The sequence below is a fragment of the Triturus cristatus genome, chromosome 3_1 (assembly GCF_964204655.1).
Source record: "Triturus cristatus chromosome 3_1, aTriCri1.1, whole genome shotgun sequence".
Classification (NCBI taxonomy): domain Eukaryota; kingdom Metazoa; phylum Chordata; class Amphibia; order Caudata; family Salamandridae; genus Triturus; species Triturus cristatus.
In genome coordinates this window covers 220,774,913-220,792,111 of record NC_140583.1, presented here as the reverse complement: position 1 = coordinate 220,792,111, position 17,199 = coordinate 220,774,913, and positions in this window count along the sequence as shown.

Here is a 17,199-nt window from a genome sequence, read left to right as displayed (position 1 = left end):
CCCCCTAGCACTCTCAGGTTGGTCCTAACACCCCTCTAGCCCCTAGAATGGTCTTTTAGGGCTCCACAGGGCCTCAGATGCCCTTTCTACCACTTACTGCCCTTTTCTCGGTGTTCGGCTCCACTCGGCGCCGGGTCGACGTCGATGGGCGGCTCCGGTTCGATGACGAGTCGATCGGTTCCACTTGACGCCGTGTCGATGCCGTCGGCCGGTTCCGGTTCGATGTCGCTGGGCGGCCTCGGTTCGATGTCGCGTCGATCCGCTTTACCTGACGCCGGGACAATGCCGTGAGGCGGCTCCGGATCGATGACGCTGGGCGGCCTCGGCTCGATGTCGGGTTCCGGCGTCACAGGGACACGGCCTTCCCGCTTCCGGGCGACTCCGGTGTGCGACCTCCACACCCGACCTCCGTCGGCTCCACTTTGGGTTCCGGCGACTCCGGAGTGCGATCTCCACTCCCGACCTCCTGCGCGCTTCACCTCGACTCCAGGCGACTCCGGAGTGCGATCTCCACTCCCGACCTCCTGCGCGCTTTACTTCAGCTTCCGGCGACTCCGGAGGGCGGACTTCACTCCCCCGTCGACGCCTCACCTCGACCTCAGGTGACTTCTACTTGACCTCCGGTGTCTCCACACGACCTCCGTCGGCGCCCTCACTCGACCTCTAGCGGCTCCGGGTACGACGTCTGCCTTCTGTCAGCGCCGCTTCTCCACCTCGGGCTCCAGGTCTCCAGGCTACTCGACGTCGGATCTCCAGGAGGATCCCACCAGACAGGTTAGGAACTTGCTGTTCTTCTCCTTTAAGGCCTGTTCCGGCTGTTCAGGTCCTTAAGATGATTTTCTGGTCTTTATCCCACACAGGGCACTAGGCTGGGCTTGGTCAGAAGGGACTAGCATCAAGGGTGGGTTTCTGGACCCCACTCCAAGCACTGGTTTCCACCCCTGCTGCCTCACTCCTTCCTCCTTCTGTTTCTCTGTCCTCTCTCTTCACTAGTCAGGTGCCAACTGCCAGCTCCAACTGTCAACTCTCTGTCTTAGCTTCCCAACATTCTAAACCGCCTCCCACTGTCACAGGGCTCCAGAATGTTGTAGAAGGTTCTAGTAGGTTCCAGTGGGTGCTGATGATGTCACAGGTGGCCACCATTTTATGCTCCAGGCCCTCAGACAGAAGTTCCAGGGGTAGATAAAATGGCTCCCTGAATCTGCATCAATACTAAAAAGTCTGGTGGTTCCCAAAAAGGAAAAATACTAACAGGGCTTGAGGCAAAAGTGGGACAAAATAAATAATGGAGAGGAGGGACCACCCAAAGGGCTGACAGGTCTAACACGCGTCCCCCCCAGCTGAAAGTGGGGAGAGCTACCCAACCCCTTGGGAGTTCTCATCACTAAGGCGGAAATACCTTGAGAGACCGTCTGCATTGGCGTGGTCCACTCCAGGCCGATGTTCCACCTGAAAGTCCATTCCCTGTAGGGAAATAGACCTTAGTCAAAAAAGGAGAGGGGTGACCAGGAGCTGGTTATGGTCCAATGTCCGTGCTCCACTCGTAACGATTAAATCAATAAGGACATTGTTCCCTGTTGGCGGCGAAACAAAAATGTCGATCACCTGCTCAACAAAGGTGGAAATGGAGGGAAGAGTGAAAAAAGAGGAGGGGGAAAGAAGGGGGGGGGGAAGGAGAGGGGAATAGAGGGGGGATGAAAAGAGGCAAAGAGAATTTCCCCAGTCTCAAGGATCCACTCCTGAAGGGGAGGACTCTATGAAGCCTCTCGTAAGCCCTCACACACCCCGAGGGATGTCTTGCTTCATCATTGGGCTAGTTGTTGCTCCTCGTCGGGCCGGCGCTGCAATGCCCGACGGTCCCCCGAAGGGTCTCTCTATCGGAGGTCTTTTAAAGAGAAAAGCCATTAGGTGAATGCGGGTATGTGGGCAAAAAAAGCAGTGAGGTGGATCCAAGAGGTAAGTGGTTGGGTGCGTGCAGGGTGTGTGGATTAAAAAATGCCTAGGGGTGTCCAAAAAAGTGGATTTTTAATAATATGGAGCCTCTGGCAGACTAAAAAGACCAGAAGGTCACGGGGTCACTAATCAGCGTGAGGTGCTGGTGTGACTATAATAAAAGGTCGACATGTTTCACGCCTAGGATGCCCGGACGGGTCAGTGGCGTTTCATCAGGACCGTAGAGAGGTGAAAGGTAGTGCACGGTGAAGACGGGAGTGCCAGAGATTGGAAGGGTAACTCACGTCTAAGAAAAGGTTAAAAGTGGTACGGGGCTGCGGGGTACAGTGACCTGGTCAGCAAGGACAAGGAGAACGTACCAAACTAGTGTAACCTGTAGGGGAAATAAACGGGAGGGGGGAGGAAGGAAGGGTAGGGATGGGAAAGAGGGGGGTAAAAGAAGGAGGGAGGGGTGACAAGACACACATGAATGGTTAGGACAGAACTGGTACAAATAGACACAGTTATTACGAGAGAGCACAGCAAGAACCTGTATGTGCCCCCGCATACCATTCGCATGGTGATAGTGCGGTCACCCCGGAGACCATGTCAACAAAAACGTACATAAGTGACGTGTCAGGCGACCTGCATGAGTCTCATGTACATTCAACTAATTCAATGGTAGACTATCTCCCATGGGTTGAGGAGCGGTGCAGGGCGGGGACCAACACTCATAGAGGAAGTTACTGTGTAAATATCAACATTGTCGCTGGGGTCAAAGGGAACGTAGGTGAGGGTGGCAGTAGTGACGCCAGAGTGAGCGGCACGTGTTTTCGTGGACAAAGCCCAGGCATAAAAAATCAATATGCAGCGAGCAAACACATGAAAGAAAAACACACCACGTAGCCAGAAAACGGACCCACTAGACTAATTGAGGAAGCCCAGGCATAGAAAATCTATATGCAACGAGCAAACAAATGAAAGAAAAACACACCACGCAGCCAGGAAAACGGACCCACTGGACTAATTGAGGAAGGGGCGTGGCCGGACCTGACAGCTCGGACAGTGAGCGGGCACTCAATTAGAGTATCACATAAAAATACAGTGTATATGCCAAAGAACCGTGAGGATATTCAAATACATGAAACTAGTATAACGAATTGCAAGGTGACCCCATCCTTACCCTCGTGTTTCTGTACGGGGCTGCATAGGATCCGCCGAGGCTGCCAGCGCCCTATTTGCTGGAGGGACCAAACAGAGCGTAAAAAGATTAAGGGAGGGAGCCCTGCGTGAGGGTGGACTGCGTATACAAGATGGTCCATGTAGGATCCTGCCTGCAAGTACTCACGGTTGCGTCGGGGGCCGGCTCAGTCAGCACCTACCCACTGCCAGCGGCTGCCTGGAGATAGTGTCCGTTGCCTGCAGGCTTCATTTTAAGGCGTCGGTAAGGGGGAGTGAACCACTTCCTGTTGGATGGCCGGAGGCTGTGCGCGTGCCGTGTCTGGCGCATGCGTGGGCGAGTGTGTCTTGGGGTGTGCGCATGCGTGGAGTTAAACAATGGGAGCAAGCCAAATGCGCATGAGATGTAGCTTCCACATAGTGTCCTGCTCGTGGGTGGTATGTACAAAAGTGATTCTGAAGGGCTTGTGGGCCCCTGATGTGTCCCGGATTGGGCCAAGACTGAGAAGGGTGGCATATACGGGTAACCTGGACATGGTGTGTCCCGTAATGAACAATGAGGGGAACACGGGCTCCCTTTCCTGAAAAAATCCTAAACGAAGAGCCAAAAAGGATCGTAAAAGTACATCGGTGTGGGGGAGAAGGGAACTCCAGGCCACAGGGATGTATTCATGCTTGGTTACAGAACCCCCCTGTGTTTCCTATTACTCGCTCGTGTGTAATGAGGTGTGTCCACCGGAGCGAGAGTGTGTGGCCGTCGTGAGTTACAGTTCTACCCAGGGTATCTCGTCATTAAGTCCCTGCGTGTTAGTACGGAGACGGAACACCCAACGTTGTTCCTGGCGTAATAAGGCTTGAGCATTCCAGAAGGGTCGGGACTCTAGTATGGTCCATGTAAGTTGTTCGCTGGTATGCCCATGGTCGAGGAAGTGGTTGGTGAGTTTCGTGGCTGTCCGTCCTCGACGGATGGTACTCTTGTGTTCGCTGATGCGGACTTTAATGGGACGTGAGGTCATGCCGACATACCTTGAGCCACACGGGCATGTAATGAGGTAGACGCAGTTTTTGGTGTTGCAATTAGTGTGTCCTTGTTGTTCCCATGTAAAGTTACCCAGAGTGAGTTGCTTACTGTGCGTGGTCGTAGAACAAGCGTGGCAATTTCCACATGGGTAGTGGCCTGACACAGGGGTCGAGTTCCACAGTGTGTTGTTGGGTTGGTCCTGTCTACGTTGCAGCGGTCGTGTGTTGACCAGTCTGTCACGTAGGTTCGCTGTTCTTTTAAATGCGAAGCGTGGTAATTCTAGGTTCAGTGTGTCGGTGTTCAAAATTTTCCAGTTCCGTTTTATGATCTGTTTGATTTTGTTGGACTGGGGTGTAAAGGTGGTGACGCATGTGATGGACTCGCTGGGTGTCTTGGTTCTGGTTTCCAACAGTGCGTCCCTGTGGTTATTTCGGGCTCTTTTTCTTGCGTGTCTGACTACCCTCTTGGGGTAGTGTCTGTCCAGAAGGTTTTCCTCAAGGTGGTTGGCTTCGTTCTCATAATCCTGACTGGTTGAGCAGTTCCGTCGTATGCGCAGGAATTGTCCATACGGGAGGTTCTCCCGAAGGGCTTTGGGGTGGTGACTGTTAAAATCAAGGAGACTATTACGGTCTGTCGGTTTTTTGTGTAGTGTGGTCCTCAGGGTGTCGTCCTCGAGGATGATCAAGAGGTCCAGAAAGGGGATGGAGGTGTCACTCATAGTTCCCGTGAATCGAAGGTGTGGGTTCAGTCCATTAACCCATTCCAGGAAGGTTTCGCAGGATGTTCTGGTGCCCTTCCAGAAGATCAAAATGTCATCTATGTATCGTTTCCATATAATGATGTTTTGCTTGTATGGGTTTGTGTCTGGAAAGATGTGACTGTTCTCGAACGAGGCCATGTACAGCCCCGCCAGACTCGGCGCGAAGGTACTACCCATGCTGGTACCTTGTACCTGATGGAAGATTGAGGTTTTATACATAAAGAAATTCTCTTTCAGGGCTAGTGAGATCAAATCCATGATGAAGGTCACTGGTGTATTGGTAAGAGGTTCCATCCCTTGGAGTAGGTCGTTGACTACCTCAATGGTGGCATCTTGAGGAATGTTGGTATACAACGCCTCTACGTCCATGGAGAGGAGAAAGTCAATAGATTCCATATTTTCTTGGTTGATTTTTTCTATGAGATTGAGAACGTCTCGTGTGTCCTTGAGGTACGCGGTGGTGTTCTGTACCAGAGGACGAAGAAAATAATCGCTGAATTGGCTCAGTGGTTCCAGGAGGGAGTTGATGCCCGAAACTATGGGTCTCCCTGGAGGTGGGGTGACCCCCTTATGTATTTTGGGGAGGATGTAAAAGTAAGGTGTTCTCGGGTCATCGTTGATCAAAAATGCCGCTTCCTGGGGGGAGATCCACCCCTCTGTACTAGCCTCGTTGACCAATATCCTGATTTTTTTGGACAGATCTTCTGTGGGGTCTTTGTTCAGTCTGCGATAGTATTTGGTGTTCCTGAGTTGTTTCTCACATTCAGCTTCGTAGTCAGTGATGTCCAAGAGGACAGTTGCGCCCCCTTTGTCTGCCGGCTTTATGATGATAGTCTCATCTCTTCTGAGTGATTCCAAAGCCTGGCGATTCTTGCTCGGGAGGTTGTTATATGTAGGTCCTTTAATGAGTTGAGTCGTCTCTTTCAGTACGGCCTTCTCAAAGGTAAGGACCTCTGGTGGTACCATGGAGGACGTAGGTGTAAACTTGGATGGGGGTCTAAGGCCGGTGTCATCTCTGACCTGGGGTGGTTTACCCAAAAAGAATGCCTGCAGTCGAATCTTCCTGAATAGTTGGTGTAGTTCCTGATTCATCCTGAAGTCATCCTCCTTTGGGGTAGGAACGAAACCGAGGCCCAATTCGAGTGTCGAGGTTTCATCTGCATTCAGTAGTCTCTTGGAGAGGTTGACAATCAAGGTCTTTGATTTGTCATGCTCCTGGTTTGTCGCTGGGGTTGGGGAAATAGACCACCTCAACAACTTGGGATTCTCCCCCTTCATCTGCATCAGCCAACGAAGGGGTCTGTGGTCGGTCTGAACCAGGAAGTGCGAGCCAAACAGGTATGGCCGCAACTTCTTCAGAGCCCATACCACTGCAAAGGCTTCACGCTCTATTGCACTCCACTTCTGTTCCCTGGGAAGTAGTCTCCGGGATAGGAAGACCACGGGTTGATCCAGACCCTCTTCATTGAGTTGCGATAACACTGCCCCAATGCCATGTTCTGATGCATCTGTCTGGACAATGAACTCCTTGGAAAAGTCTGGGGCCCTTAAGACCGGGGCCTCGCACATGGCTTTCTTTAGTCTCACAAAGGCCTGCTGACAAGCCTCCGTCCAGACTACCCGTCGAGGTTGTTTCTTGGACGTGAGCTCCGTGAGGGGGGCTACAATGGTACCGTACCCCTTCACGAAGCGGCGGTAATATCCCGTGAGGCCCAGAAAAGCTCGGACCTCAGTCTGTGTCTTGGGGGGGTTCCCAGGCCATGATGGCTTCGATCTTCGCCTGGAGGGGTTGCACCGCTCCCCTACCCACCAAGTGTCCAAGGTACACTACCGACCCCTGCCCGATCTGGCACTTGTTTATTTATTTATTTAATGGTTTTATAAAGCGCGTAGTAACTCAAAGAGCATCCCAGCGCTGACCTGTTTCTCCAAGGGTTTCAGCCGTCTGATGAAATTATGTCTGCGGGAAAAGGAGGGTCTTTAGAGTTTTTCTGAACTGGAGGTAGTTCGGTTCTGTCCTGAGTCTTCGTGGTAGATGGTTCCAATGTTTGGCCGTGTGAACCGAGAAGCGACGGCCACCGGTCTTGGCTTTTCTGACTCTAGGGACTACGATAAGATTTTCTACGCTAGACCGGAGGTCTCTCTCCGCTTTGTATGGGATTAGGAGTTCTTTGAGAAGAGGGGGGCCGTTATTGTTGAGGGTTTTATGGGCCAGACAGAGGGCCTTGAAGACGACCCTTTCTCTGACTGGGAGCCAGTGGAGGGATTTAAGAGCCGGCCTAGCGGAGGATCTTCCAGGTGTGCCCGTGAGTAGGCGGGCGGCGGCGTTTTGGACTTTTTGCAGCGAGTTCAGGGTGGCTTCAGGGGCTCCCAAGTAGATGGCGTTACAGTAGTCTAATCTTGCCAGGATTAGACCCTGAATGAGGAGCCTCCTTGCGGTATCGGGGAGCAGGGGGAAGATCTTCCTGCAGGCTCTGAGTAGCCTAAAACATGCCCCTGCCGTTCTTTTAGCCTGAGTTTTAAAGCTCATGTCCTTCTCAATCCACACACCAAGGCTCTTGACCTCTTCCTTGGGTGCGGGAGGGTCACCTAGGCAACTGGGCCAAAGGTGAGATGGTAGAGAGGGCCCCTTGTGGCCCATCAAGAGGATCTCAGTCTTGGACCCATTCAGTTTCAGTGAGGAGAAATTCATCCATCGGTGGACTTCGGAGAGGCAGCTGTGGAGATCGGATGGGGCGTGGTGGGGGTGTGAAAGGGTTACGACCAGCTGAGTGTCGTCGGCGTAGTTGATAACTGACACGCCGAACGAGCTGACCCTCTTCTCCAGTGGGGCCATGTACACGTTGAATAACGTAGGGCTAAGGGATGAGCCCTGTGGTACTCCGCACCGGAGGGGGATGGTGGATGAGCAGCTGTCGTTTTCCCGCACCTGGAAGGAGCGTCCTGATAAGAAGGATTCTAGCCATTTCAAGGCCGTACCCTTTAGTCCGATCTCTCCCAGTCGGTGGATTAGGGTGGGATGGTCTACAGTGTCGAAGGCCGCACTGAGATCCAGGAGGATCACTGCCACTGATCCTCCTGTGTCCAGAATGCTTCTGGCCTTCTCCACCGCTGCCAGGAGGGCGATGTCCGTGCCCTGACCTGGACGGAACCCTGTCTGGGAGACCGCTAAGAGGTTGTTGCTTTCTAGGTAAAGCGATAATTGCTTGTTTACCAGCTTCTCTGCGATCTTGCTGTTTCCAGGGAGAAGGGAAATGGGCCTATAGTTGGTGAAGTCCTGCGGGTCTAAGGAGGGTTTTTTTAATAGACCTTTGACTGCAGCCGCTTTCCAGCTGGGGGGGACTATGCCCTCCGAGAGAGAGGAGTTGATCAGGGCCGTGAGGGGAGGGATGATGGTGCTCGACACTTTTTTTAGGAAGCGGAGGGGTGCAGGGTCAAGGGGGGAGCCACTTTTGATTGAGGCCAGCGTTGCTCCTACTTCTTCCGTTGTTACGGGGCCGAAAGCGTCCAGGGAGGGTTGGGGGTGGGCTAACAGCAGAGGAGGATAGGTGGTGGTGGTAGTGAGAGCCTGCTCTGTGTGGGCCTGATCGGGGGGGGGGTATGGTAAGAAGAATTTTTTGAATCTTCTCGTCAAAGAAGGTGGCTAAGTTGTTACATTTAATTTCAGCTTCTTTGGGATCGAGGGGTTTAAGTGGGGGGTCAGGGGCGTGGAGGAGTTCTTTAAGAACTGAATAGGTTTCATGGGCCGAGCAGGCAGCGTTTTTAATTCTGTTCTCGTAGAAGCTAGTTTTGGTGTTGCGGAGCTCTTTTTTGTAGGTTTTTACAGAGGTATGGAATGATTCTTTTTGTTCCTTGGTTTTTTCCTTCCTCCAGATACGTTCATTCCTTTTGCAAGCCTTACGCAGAAGGTTGAGTTCCGGGGTATACCAGGGTGAGGGATTAACTCTCTTGGTGTGTTTCAGAGAGTGGGTTCCAGGCAAAATGGCGTCGAGCGATTGGGTAATCCAGGTACTGAATTCTTTGTCCCCTGCTACGGTGTCGTGGGGGGGGTAGGGAGCGTTTTCCCTAAGTTTGGCTGCCCAAACGCCTGGTTCCAATTTCTGCCATCGTCTGGTATACGTTCTGGTTTTGGGAGGTGGAGGGGGCGGAGTGATGATGTTCCATACTAGGGAGACCAAAAAGTGGTCCGTCCAGGGAAGGGGGATATGGTCAAGAGTTCTCAGATTGGGGATATTGGAGAGAATAGGATCAAGCAGTTGCCCTCTTTCATGAGTGGCCTGTGGGTTTTTGAGGTCAAGGCCCATTGAGGTGAAATCCTGGATTAGTTCACTGGCCTGCTTGTCATCCGGGTCCAAGAAATGTACATTCAGGTCTCCTAGTAGTAGGTAGTTGGTGGTGGACGTGCATTTGATGGACGTCTGGTCAATAATTTTGTTCGGAAAGTCTCCTAGATTGCCTGGCGGGCGATATACCAGCGTTCCTGACAGCGAGGTAACTGGGGAGATTTGTATTGTATAGTGGCAGCTTTCGTATCCCTTGATGTTGCCATCAGATGTTCTACAGGTGAGGGTGTCTTTAAGAATTATCGCTAGTCCACCTCCCCTCCCCTCTGGTCTGTTCAGTGAGCACATGACGTACCCGGGGGGGAGTGCTAGAACGATGTCTGGGCCGCTACTGGGGGTGAGCCAGGTTTCTGTTAGAAACAGAATGTCTAAGGCATTGTTTGTGATTAAGAGGTTCACTTCGTGTGAGTGTTTCACGAGCGACCTGCAGTTAAGTAGGCCTAGGTGCAAGCCCTTGGGTGCCGTGTTCTGATTGGCGGGGTCGCAGAGGTCACAACCGGAGAATTGGGTATCTCTATTCAGGATGCGCGAGCAGAAGGATTGTTTGTTGGGGTTTAAGGCTAATAAGTCCGCGCGAGTGTAGGTCCTGTCGTTACGGGCTGAGAAGGGCAGAGTGGCTGGGCCTAGGGCCGGCTGGGCCCGGACGGGCCCAGACGGGCTTGCCTTTGGCGCGCCTTCGGCGCGCTGACGGCGCGCCCGCTGCGCCCGTCCGCTGCGCTCCCTATGCTGGCACGTGTTTTATGGGGAGGTTATGGGCGTTAGAGGGATGGGCGTGGCCAACAGGAGTGGGCGTATCCCGTGGCTCCTCGAGGTGAGTGATGCGGCGAGCCAGCGTTTCCTGCCCCTGACAGCGCTTGGATCGGCTGATTGGGGTTAGCAGGTGAGCGCTAAGGAGTGGGTGCTAAGTGCTTTAAAAATACAGAAATACAATTTTAAAAGCAGTGAATTTTCAATTTTAAGCAATCAGAACTCCCGGCTTCCGCCTCAGGAGGATTAGGTACTTGCTGGCCTTGATCGTCAATCCAGCTTGTCTCAGGGCCTGGAGAACAGCTTGCAGGTGACGCAAGTGATCCTCCCAGCTGTTACTGAAGACGGCTATGTCATCCAGATAAGCAGGAGAGAAACTCTCCATTCCGGTGAGGATCTGGTTTACCAGGCGCTGAAACGTGGCAGGTGCGTTCTTGAGCCCAAAGGGCATCACACAGAACTGGTAGTGGCCATTGGGCGTGGAGAAGGCTGACCTTTCCCTTGCTCCATCAGTCAAAGAGATCTGCCAGTGCCCAGAAGTAAGGTCAAAGGTACTTAGATATTGGGCAGCTCCCAGCCGGTCAATCAATTCATCCGCCCTAGGGATCGGATGAGCATCAGTTTTGGTTACTGAATTCTGTCCCCGGTAGTCCACACAGAACCTCAGTTCCGGTTGGGCACCCGGTGGTGCAGCTTTTGGTACTAACACCACCGGACTGGACCAGGGGCTGCTAGAAGGTTCGATCACTCCTAGCTCCAGCATCTTAGTGACTTCACTGTTAATGCTGGCCTTCACTTTGTATGACATCCGGTAGATCTTAGACTTCACAGGTGGGCTGTCTCCTGTGTCCACGCCATGGACGCACAGGTGAGTCCTACCCGGGACAAGGGAGAACAACGAAGAGTACTGCCCCAGGACCTGGCGGCAGTCCTCCTGCTGTTCAGGAGTTAGAGATGGGGAGAGAATCACTCCCTCCACCGACCCATCCTTTTCTTGAGACGCAAACAAATCGGGGAGAGGCTCGCTTTCCGCGTCCTCTGCTCCGTCAGTCACCATCATCAAGATGACTTCGGGCCTCTCGTGGTGGGGTTTGAGGCGGTTGGCGTGCAGCACCCGTAGGGGCTGACGAGGGGTCTTCAGGTCCACCAAGTAGGTAGCCTTACCCTTCTTCTCCAACACCTCAAAGGGTCCTGACCAGCGATCCTGGAGGGCACTAAGCTCTCCTGGTTCGATCACCCACACCTTCTGGCCAGGCTCCAACTCCACCGGGTGAGCATTGTGGTCATACCACGCCTTCATCACTGCTTGGCTGGCCTCCAAGTTGTCAGAAGCTTGCTTCCACAACTTAGCCATTTGGCTTCGGAAGGCCAGCATGTAGCTCACCACGTCCTGGGGAAGCTTTCTGGGAGTTCTTTCCCATCCGTCTCTCACCAGGTTGAGAGGTCCACGTACAGGGTGCCCATACAAAAGCTCGAAGGGGCTGAAGCCCACTCCCTTCTGTGGCACTTCCCTGTAAGAACAGAGTAGACAGGGTAGGAGGACGTCCCATTTCCTCCGCAGGCTTTCAGGCAGACTTCTGATCATGCCCTTCAAGGTTTTGTTAAACCTCTCCACCAGACCATTGGTCTGGGGGTGGTAAGGAGTTGTGAACCGGTAGGTCACTCCACACTCCTTCCACATGGCCCGCATGTACGCTGACATGAAGTTGGTCCCCCTGTCGGACACAACTTCCTTGGGAAAACCCACTCGGGTAAAGATTCCCATCAGGGCCCTAGCCACAACAGGTGCTGTAATGGTCCTCAGAGGTATTGCCTCTGGGTACCGTGTGGCATGATCCACCAGAACCAGGATAAACCTGTGACCAGCTGTAGTAGGTGGATCTAACGGACCCACAATGTCGATGCCCACCCTTTCAAAGGGGGTGCTAACGACAGGAAGTGGTTCCAGGGGAGCTTTTAGCTTCACCCCTGTTTTCCCACTGGCTTGGCAAGACACACATGTCCGGCAGTAGGTATCGGACGACACTTTCATTTGAGGCCAATAAAAGTGTGGGACAAGACGGGCGAAGGTCTTGGCTTGCCCCAGGTGTCCTGCCAAGGGGATCTCGTGAGCCAACTCCAGTAGGAAGGCTCGATAACGTTGAGGGACTACCAAGGCTCGTGACGATCCATGTAGGGGTGCCTTGGGTTCACTGTAGAGGAGGCCATCCTCCCAGTAAACACTGTAGTTCCCTTCAACGTTCCCTGCTGCCTGGGCTTTGGCCTGTCGCCTCAGCCCCTCAAGGGTAGGGCACTCCCTCTGGCCCTGGCAGAATTCCTCCCTGGACGGCCCTCCCTCCACGTGCCACTCGGCCGGGATGGGTAGGTCCTCCAGTTCGGTAACATCCCCCGCCGCAGACTCCTGGTCCACCACCTCCGGTGGCCTATCCGTCCTACGGGGTGCGGACGCCGAGGCAGGCTCCTCCTGTCCTCGGTTCTTCCCTTGACTGGCAGCTGGCTGGGCCTTTGTTCTGGGCTCCAGCCGAAACGAACTCCCTCTCCGGGTAGTCGCGGACCTTGTGCTCACACAGGCCCAGTCAGGTGTACCCAGCATCTCAGTATGAGTCCGGTATTCCACCTCCTTCCAAGCATTGTGCTCCATGTCATTCCCCAGTAGACAATCGACTGGCACGGCAGGGCTTACGGCAACTCGAAGTGAACCTGCAACCCCCCCCCATTCAAAGGGAACCTCGGCCACCGGATAGTGGCCTGTTCTGCCGTCAGCCATCGCGGCTGGGTGGAGTACATCGGGAATTACCTGCTCTGGAGACACCAGTTGGCTACGTACCATAGTCATACTGGCTCCTGTGTCTCTCAGAGCCTCCCCTCTTTGGCCGTTGATGGTGACCCACTGCCCATACTTTACGGTATTTGCGGGCACCTGGATCTTAGGAACCATCTCCCGTTCTCCCAGGGACACTAAAGTGACACCCGCCCACTCCCTTCCCTTAATTAAAGGCATCTCCTCCCCGAGCACTACACTAGCTACTCCGGGGGTCTTTCCTCCAATTGGAGGTGGTGGTCGTTTCGGGCACTTCGCGTCTCCCTTGTAGTGTCCAACGCCACCGCACTCGTAGCAATGGACAACCCTTGGCTGCTGACTCTGGCCAGGATTAGGGTTTCTGGGTGGGTTAGCCCTAGGGGTGAATCCTGTTCCCTTCCCTTGGAAGTTATTTTGGGGGCCTTTGGAGAACTCCTTTTTCTTTTCCCCTCCCTCTTTCTTCTGAGGGGCGCCCTGTCCGGCCTTTTGAGTATCCCCTCCAGTCCCCCTTGTGGACACCCGGGTACTAGCCCAAATGTCCGCCTCCTCAGCAAGCTGCCGGGGACTGGTCAGCTTGCTATCCACCAGGTGTTGACGCAGTTCAGGGAAACATTTCTCGAGCAGGTGTTCCTTCAGTACTAGATCAAACAACCCCTCGTAGTTCCTCACTTCACTGCCCTGAATCCAACCCTCTAGTGCCTTCTTTGCATAGTCCAGGAAGTCCACCCAATTCTGTGTGCCCCGTTTGTGACTACCCCTGAACTTCTGTCTGTACTTTTCGGGTGTTAGTCCAAACTTTCTTATGAGCGCCAGTTTCATGGTGGGGTAGTGGGTCTGCTCATCCTCCTCGAGGGCCAATAATGCATCCCTACCAGCTGGAGGCATGTACTTGTACAATCCCCCTCCCCAGTACTTCTCTGGAACCCCATGGGCCCTTAACGAGACCTCATAGGCCGCTAGCCACTTGGCGATATCGTCACCCACCCCATAGCTAGCTACTATGTCCTTTGGCAGGTAGGGTTTGGGTTCCCTGGTGTACTCTCGTTCTTCGCTGCCACCGTTAGGTACAGGGTGTGCCCCGATTCTCAGGATCTGAAGATCTATCTCTTTCAGCCTTATCTCATGAGCCATCCTCTGTTCCTCCTTCTCTTTCTCCAGCCTTGCTAAGTCCCATGTGAGCTGTCTTTTCTCCCTCCGGTCTGTTAACTCCACTTCAGACAAGCCACCGCTAGAGGCACTGCTGCCCTTCCTGGAAAGTGTCCTGGGCCCCGCTGACAGGTTCCCCACCTCAGGTTGGTACAAACCAGCTCCCTCACTGTCGGGCTCTCTATCCCTGTCCTCCTCCTCAGCCTTGCTTTCTCGTCGTGCCTCCCCCCAAGCCCTTAAGCTGGTTTGGAGTGCACCCTTCTTTGCTCCTGGGGGACAATACACCCCCTCCCGCTGACAAAACTCCCTGAGTTGGGCCACAGTGTACGTTTCTAAATTCTCCAGTACAAACTCCATCTTGCCCACTCAGGTCAGAGGACAGTTATTTGCAGTAACTATGCAGGGGGGTACCTTATATAATACCTCCTCCCACCACCAGAGTAAATTTGGAAAAACAAAAACTCACAATTAGGAAGGCCGCTTTGAGAAAACTCCCGGTGTAGGCCTATGGACTACCCACAGTTATTGTTGAGTATACGTAGGCACAGCTCTATCCCACCGCTGAACACCAATTATGTTGGAAAAACCCCACTCCCACACCGGAAAGGGTGGTGGTAACGGGGTCTCTCCAGACATACACAGTGGTAGCTTGGCTCGAGTGGTCAGGGGTCAGGCACCGTGTTAAGCATACGCAATACCCATACAATAACCATGCGTGCATCCGTTCCAAAAACGACACTACACCTTAAAAATTATGAAAATATCTCTGTGTTTATCTTAATTTTCTCTTAGTTGCAGGGTTATGTCACAAATACAATACAAGAGGATTTCCTTCAGGAATAGCAGGTCAATTAAATAATAACGCTTTACAGGTGCAATAAATAGGATTAGGTCATAAATACACAAGGAATAAATATAGGTGTGATAAATACGTAGGGCAAATAAATACTGTCAGTCAATAAATACCAGGCAGGAATAAATACAATCAGACAATAAATAACACTCCTTCAATAAATAATATAAGCAATCAATAACAATTGCAAATCAGATCACATTTATGAGGTAGATTGATTTTACCATGCCCAAGTACAGCTTGTGGTCACTGGGGTGGCCTGGGAATGTCCCACCTAGTATGGTCAAGGCAGGGGCCTAAGCTGAGGTAGAATGAGGGAAACCTAAGGTTCTGGCTCACCAACTACACAGTCCCTCACACAGGTTCCTGCACCAGTCTCAGTTTACCCCCCCCCTAGCACTCTCAGGTTGGTCCTAACACCCCTCTAGCCCCTAGAATGGTCTTTTAGGGCTCCACAGGGCCTCAGATGCCCTTTCTACCACTTACTGCCCTTTTCTCGGTGTTCGGCTCCACTCGGCGCCGGGTCGACGTCGATGGGCGGCTCCGGATCGATGACGCTGGGCGGCCTCGGCTCGATGTCGGGTTCCGGCGTCACAGGGACACGGCCTTCCCGCTTCCGGGCGACTCCGGTGTGCGACCTCCACACCCGACCTCCGTCGGCTCCACTTCGGGTTCCGGCGACTCCGGAGTGCGATCTCCACTCCCGACCTCCTGCGCGCTTCACCTCGACTCCAGGCGACTCCGGAGTGCGATCTCCACTCCCGACCTCCTGCGCGCTTTACTTCAGCTTCCGGCGACTCCGGAGGGCGGACTTCACTCCCCCGTCGACGCCTCACCTCGACCTCAGGTGACTTCTACTTGACCTCCGGTGTCTCCACACGACCTCCGTCGGCGCCCTCACTCGACCTCTAGCGGCTCCGGGTACGACGTCTGCCTTCTGTCAGCGCCGCTTCTCCACCTCGGGCTCCAGGTCTCCAGGCTACTCGATGTCGGATCTCCAGGAGGATCCCACCAGACAGGTTAGGAACTTGCTGTTCTTCTCCTTTAAGGCCTGTTCCGGCTGTTCAGGTCCTTAAGATGATTTTCTGGTCTTTATCCCACACAGGGCACTAGGCTGGGCTTGGTCAGTAGGGACTAGCATCAAGGGTGGGTTTCTGGACCCCACTCCAAGCACTGGTTTCCACCCCTGCTGCCTCACTCCTTCCTCCTTCTGTTTCTCTGTCCTCTCTCTTCACTAGTCAGGTGCCAACTGCCAGCTCAAACTGTCAACTCTCTGTCTTAGCTTCCCAACATTCTAAACCGCCTCCCACTGTCACAGGGCTCCAGAATGTTGTAGAAGGTTCTAGTAGGTTCCAGTGGGTGCTGATGATGTCACAGGTGGCCACCATTTTGTGCTCCAGGCCCTCAGACAGAAGTTCCAGGGGTAGATAAAATGGCTCCCTGAATCTGCATCAATACTAAAAAGTCTGGTGGTTCCCAAAAAGGAAAAATACTAACAGGGCTTGAGGCAAAAGTGGGACAAAATAAATAATGGAGAGGAGGGACCACCCAAAGGGCTGACAGGTCTAACAGCAGGTTAGCAGTTCAGGCAAGGCAGGACAGGCCACACGACAGTGGCAGTTCAGCAAAGGGGACCCAGGTGGAGTCAGGGAGCGCAGGGTGACACAGCGTCAATACCTGGTTGATCCCCCAGTAGTCCTGTGGGCAGTTAGAGGGTCTTCTCGGCGCGTGGTGGTTCCTGCGCCATTGGTAGGGGATTTCTTGAGGGGGGGGGGGGGGTTGAGTTGGTGGCTGAAGGCAGGATACTCTCAGTATGTCACTGCCGATGGTCCCTGGGTTCCCCTTCCGCCGGGCCAGATCAGTGGGCTAGTCCAGTGTTCCTCACTCAGCTTGGAAGGCAGCACCTAAGCCCTGTCACTCCCAGTGGTATAGGTTCCTGACTAGGCCCTACCGCCTAAGTCTCCTGCGTAGGTTCCCCCAGGTCAGTGATGCCCCAACTGACTAAAAAGTTTCCCTCCTTCCCTTATATATGCCCAGGTCAGGTGACCACACTCTCAGGCGGCAAAAAGCAGACCCCTCCCCTGTTCTGGAAGGTTCCAGGAGCTTCCCTATTCTAACTATGGGAGAAAAAGGCGAGCTGGTGTTGCAACAATGTTTAGGGTGCTAGCCAGCTCCTGGCAACTAGGGTGTTACTAAAAAGACCACTCTGCAGTAGCAGGGGCCTGTGGCAGCCATGTTGGACGAAGAGAGCACCTGCCCCTTAGCATTGATTTTGCAATGGGAAGGCACTCGGAGACCTAAGACCAACGAAAAAGAGGGTTTGGAAAAAATGAGGCAAGGCTGACATGTCTAACACGCGTCCCTCCCAGCCGAAAGTGGGGAGAGCTACCCAACCTCTAGGGAGTTCTCGTCACTAAG